Here is a 6160-nt window from a genome sequence, read left to right on the forward strand (position 1 = left end):
AGCCAATGCAGCCCTGCCCAGATTCTCTCCTACTGCTTCTTCTATCCTAGTCCCTTCCTTGTTTCACTGTCTCCAGCTTTAATTAATTTGCCCTCAAATCATCTAGACCCTGCTGCATACATTGCTTTGACCATTTCTGTTATGCTGGTCATGGTAGGCTCCCTCAATGTAGAAGTGACCCGACTGGCTTGTAGCACGGTAAAAGCCCTGAATGCCACCTCCAGGGCTTTACCTGGGAGAAATCCAGAGCTGAGCCAGGTCAGGGAGGCCGTTCTAGAAGATGGAGCAGAAATAGATTACTTCCAGCATAACCATGGTTATGAGGGCTTTAAAGGAATGTTTCTGACAATTCTCAGTTGATAGAAAACACAGCCAAGATCCTGCATTTGGTGTATTCCATCCCTGCGAACTGCTTTCAAGGCAAAAGCAGATGCAGTCCAGCAGGATAAGACTTTTCATCGAAAACTAACCTCATAGATATGAGCTGATAGAAATGGCAGTGGGGGGAGAGAAAACCAAGATGGCACAGATAAACACCAGAGATTGCTGCTTAGCACAACCACTTCAAGAATACAACTAAAAGAGAACGGACATCATCCAGAACCACACTAAGGCTGGCTGAGTGGAAACTCCACAACTAGAAGAAAAGAGAAAAGCACACTGAGACTCAGAGGAGCTGCAATGCGGAAGTAAAGTACAGAGGTACGGAGGCGCATGCGGAGAGGGCTGGCGGCTGAGGACACGGTTGTCTTTTTCAATTGATAGGGAGTCTCAAACTCTGAGCTCCAATTCCGGGTGAGTCTCTGGGGACCCAGACTCATACAGGAGAAACTAGACTGTCTGGCATCAGTCGGAACTTGAGGGCAGCTTTCTCTCGGAGGTGTTTGCAGCAATTGCCTGGACACTGAGAAGCGGGGCCTCTGAAGGCAGCCATAGCTGCTTTCGCTGCCCTGTTGATTCCCTGGGACCCCTGCCCCGCCCAAGCTATGCACTGGCTTTTGCATATGAAAGGCCTGGCCCTTTGCAATATGAGATTCTGAAAGGACAGAACAGGACTGATATTTGTGTCCCTAAACCGTCTTCCAAGAAAAAGCCGCAGAATGTATCAGTTACTCAGCCTGCCCTTATCTCGGCCAATGGGAAAACGAGGGAAACTAGCCAAAGGCCAAAAGTATGCTAGCCACCCCCCTTGTCTTTGTGTAACCAGGCCCTAGCTGCACCCTGCCCTTGTGTCACTAGCCCCCAGCCCTCACTCAACCAACTGGAATCGGCCAAATCAGTGGTCAGAGTGTGCCTCCAACCCCAAGCCCTATAAATTCTTTGTTCTCTTGGAACTCCAGGCTCTCTCACACCCTATCGCTGTGTCAGTAGGGGAGGCAGAGGGACCAAGTCCCAGGCTGGAATAAAGACTCTATGCTTTTGCATTGGACTCGGTGCTCCCTGGTGATGTCCTTTGGGGGATGTTGAAATCTGGGCATAACAATTCGCCCTGCATGTGCCAGTGGGATAGAGGGGAGCCCAGCAGTCGATCACCGAGGCCACACACAGAGCCTGGACTGTGAGGCCAGGTGCAGAGCTCAGTTCCCAGAGCAGATACACACTGCACGTGGACTGAGAAGCCCCACACAACCATCACCCAGCAAAACACCCTGGTGAAGAACCAGGATAAAAAGGCAAAACCGATGTGTTAGGGAACCCACCCCACCCTGTAACTCCTCCTGCAACCCTGCACTCTGAGCCAGGCCCCTTCATGAAGCTTATTTCCATCATGTCTTCTTTTATGTCTTGAAAGATATGTGACACAACATAAGGTTTTCTCACATTGCTTTCATTGATAATGTTTTTCCCTAGTATGTGTTCTTCCTTCAATGCTTTCTAAGAGACTTGGAGAAACTGAAAACTTGACCACATTCATTACATTCATAGAGCTTTAAGGCACTGTGTGTGCTTAAATGGCTGGGGATGTGCAGGAGGCATCAAACTGATTTGTTTCTTTCATATCAATATTGCTCTCTGTCTTCCTCTCTGACTTCCACTGTCTCAATGGAAAAATATCCTCTGGTGAGGATGAAAAAAAAAGAATCCAGATGGTCAAAGGCTTTTCTACAATCTTTACACAATAGGGCTTATTTTCAGTGTGAGTACTTTCATTCATTATAATTTCACTCCACTATTATTAGTGTTTTTGTGATTTTGAAGGGAACTGGGATGAATAAATGGTTTTCCACATGGATAACATTCATAGAGTTTTTCCTTAATATGAGTTCTTTTATGATGTTGGCGGGAACTTGGAGAAGATAAAGTTTTACCACAATGGTTACATTCATAGGGTTGTTCCCAAGTATGAATTTTTTCATGATTTCTAAGCAAAGAGGGATAAAAGAAAGTTTTACCACATTCCTTACATTCATGAGACATCTTTCCATGATGAATTACTACATTCATAGGGTTTTTCCCCAGTGTGCACTCTTTCATGAATTCTAAGGAAAGCAGGATAAAGGAAAGTTTTGCCACATTCCTTACATTCATGAGGCTTCTTCCCGTCATGACTTCTTTTATGTTTTCCAAGAGAGCTGAGCCAAGTGAAGACTTTCCCACATTCCTTACATTCATAGGGCTTTATCCCAGTATGAGTTCTTTCATGATTTTTAAGGGAATAGTGATGATGAAATGTTTTACCACATTCCTTACATTCATAAGGCTTCTTTCCATTATGACTTTTTTTATGTTTCCCAAGAGAGCTGGGAGAACTGAAGGCTTTCCCACATTGCTTACATTCATAGGGTTTTTCCCCAGTATGCGTTCTTTTATGATATTGGAGGGAAGTTGAATGAGAGAAAACTTTACCACAAACCTTACATTCATAGGGTTTTTCCCTAGTATGAGTTCTTTCATGATCTAGGAGAGAAGATTGATAATAGAAACCTTTACCGCAATGCTTACATTCATAGCATTTTACCCCGGTATGAGTTCTTTCATGACGTCGACGGGCCACTGAAGAAGAGAAAACTTTTTCACAAAGCTTACATTCATAGGGTTTTTCCCCAGTATGAGTTACTTCATGCTTTCGAAGGGAACAGCAATGACGGAATGCTTTACCACACTCCTTACATTCATGAGGCTTCTTTTCTTCATGACTTCTTTTATGATTTCTAAGAGAACTGAGCAAACTGAAGTCTTTCCCACATTGCTTACATTCATAAGGTTTCTTTGCCAACAGTATGAGTTCTATCATGACGTTGAAGAGAAGATTTATAATAGAAACCTTTACCACACTGCTTACATTCATAGCATTTTATGCCAGTATGAGTTCGTCCATGACTTTGGAGGGCAGACAGATAATAGAAAGCTTTGCCACAATGCTTACATTCATAGGGTTTTTCCCCAGTATGAATTTGTAAATGATTTCTAAGGTTACAGGGATGATGGAATGTTTTACCACATTCCTTACATTCATGAGGCTTCCTTCCATCATGACTTCTTTGATGACATCGAAGAGAACTGAGGTAGCATTTTACCCCGGTATGAGTTCTTTCATGACGTCGACGGGCCACTGAAGAATAGAAAACTTTTTCACAAAGCTTACATTCATAGGGTTTTTCCCCAGTATGAGTTACTTCATGCTTTCGAAGGGAACAGCAATGACAGAATGCTTTACCACACTCCTTACATTCATGAGGCTTCTTTTCTGTCATGACTTCTTTTATGATTTCTAAGAGAACTGAGCAAACTGAAGTCTTTCCCACATTGCTTACATTCATAAGGTTTCTTGCCGGTCTGTGTTCTTTCATTATTTCTAAGAGAAGTGGAACTGAAAGCTTTTCCAGATTTCTTACATTGATAGGGCTTTTCTGCAGTGTGTGTTCTTTCATTTTCTCCAGAGTACTTGGGAGAACTGAAAGCTTTGCCACGTTGCTTACTTTGATAAGGTTTCTCTCCGCTATGAGTATTTTTGTGAAGTTCAAAGTAAGTGAGACGATTAAAGCCTTTCCAATATTGCTCACACTCATATGGTTTCCCAGCGATATACGTTCTTTTATAATTTCTAAGGGAATTTGAATAGTGACAAGTTTTCCCACTGGGGCTGCCTTCATGGCTCTGAATATGTTGGTGTGGCTTGAAAACTTTCTCACATTCCTTATATTTATAAGGTATTTCTTTGTATTCCTGACAGAGGTACAGTGTGGGTCCAATGTGAGAGCTCAGGTGGTTATTCAAGGATAAGTAACGTATGAAGATTTGCCTACACAACCTGGATTTAGGTTGTTTTATTTCAGAAATCTCCTTCTTTTCATTATTATTTGAAACCTGGGTGAACTTTTCTCTGCATTGACTACCATCCTTCCTTATACAAAGTCTCTCTACAATATGATTGCTGTAAAAATCAGAAGCATATTATTAATACTCTGTTAACAATTTAATATTTATTAATAGCATGACAAGGACATTTTTACCATTTTCTAAGAAAGGGTGGGGTTTCTGAACATTCCATTTTTGAAAGTGGATATCTTAAAACTTCTGATATAGGCTGGATTATAGATATTATGAAAACACTTATATTCATTAATGGTATGTCTGTATATTGTTTCCAAGTGTAATTATTTTTTATACACTAAACATCGAGGTCATATTTCAAAAAAAAACATTTTGATGAGATTATTCTAAAAATTAATACATTTAAAACTGGGCTGATACAATTGGATTATCTGTTTTTGCTTTTCTGGACTTGGTTCACAGGGCTCAGTGGTTCCGGAGAGACCCACACACCAGCAGCTAACCAGTTCAATTCCCTGAAAGGGAACATGGCCAGATTGCAGTCTTATTAAACCCAGTACAGGGTATGCAGGAGGCAGTCTCCTGATTTTTTTTATCTCTCACTCTCAACACAACATATCAAAATCAATAATAGCATATTTTTGCACCACCAGCAAGGCTCACTGAACCTCTGAACCAGGTGGTCATAGTTCAATTTCTGGTCAGGGCACAATCCCAGGTTCCAGCCATGATTACAAATGTGGTGCATGCAGGAGGCAGCCATCAATAATTCTCTCTCATCATTGTTTCTTTCTCTTTCTCCCTCTTCCTACCTCTCTGAAGTAAATTTTAAAAAATTTAAACATACAAATAAAATAAATATATAACAAATATATTAAAAAACACAAACACACAAAGATGCTCTTAATGCTTTCTCATGTCAATGCAACTCACCTAAGATTCATCCCATGCTTCTTATACTGATCTTCATTGTCATGGTCGTCACATTGTTCTAAAATACATGCTAGAAAAAGCATTATGAACTATTAAAGAATATAAAAAATGGTTAGATTTTAAGTACACAATGAGTTGTGATTATTCTTGATTTAATTACCAGTATACTCCCTTTCCATATTTCAGTTTTTGAAACAGCGTTGATGAGCAAGCAACACTCGTTTTCTAATTGCTTAAGTAACAAGTGGTTGCAGGCCAGAGTTGCTCTGTGGTTGACTGTCAACCTATGAACCAGTATAAACTGGGAGGTCAAAGGTCAATTTCCAGTAGGACCGGTTTGCAGGCTAGATCCCCAGTGTGAGGCGCGCACGAGGTACCAAATCAGTGATTTTCTCTCATCATTGATTTTTCTCCCATTCTCTCCCTCTCTTTCCTCTCTAATATCAATAAAAATATATATTAAAAAATAATTTGTGATACCTACCTACTGCTGCCAGGTTCCAGAAGGTTTCCAGCATCACATCTGTGTAGAGTTTCTTCTGGGTGGGATCGAGGAAAGCCCACTCCTCCATGGTGAACTCCACATTAACATCCTCCAAGGCCACTGAGTCCTAAAACATCCCACATATACATATAGAAGAATGGATGAGATAGACAACCCTGGGGACCCATACATAATTCATAGGAAGTTCACATAGGACACATGATCCCCAACATTCAGTCTATGACTTGATTGTGAGACTATTATTAATTTGCCATACTCACTTCCTCAAGAGAGGAATTTATTGATATGATTTTATGGTGATCACTTCAACTCTTCTTTGCTCTCTAATGTCAGGGGAAAAAACACCCTGAACAACTTCTGTATTAATAAGTTAAAATACTTCTGTTTTAAGCCCATCGATTCCTTGTGAGAAAATACATCTCTATTATAACCACTATTTGATGCAGC

At 40.9% G+C, this 6160-nt stretch overlaps 1 pseudogene; it reads right to left on the reverse strand.

Annotated features, from left to right (window-relative positions):
- Positions 1 to 2407: 2407 nt before the first annotated feature.
- On the reverse strand, positions 2408 to 5912 carry LOC102768050 (annotated as a pseudogene).
- Between the last annotated feature and the right edge of the window lie 248 nt (positions 5913 to 6160).

Source organism: Myotis davidii, unplaced genomic scaffold (assembly GCF_000327345.1).
Source record: "Myotis davidii unplaced genomic scaffold, ASM32734v1 scaffold2839, whole genome shotgun sequence".
Taxonomy (NCBI): domain Eukaryota; kingdom Metazoa; phylum Chordata; class Mammalia; order Chiroptera; family Vespertilionidae; genus Myotis; species Myotis davidii.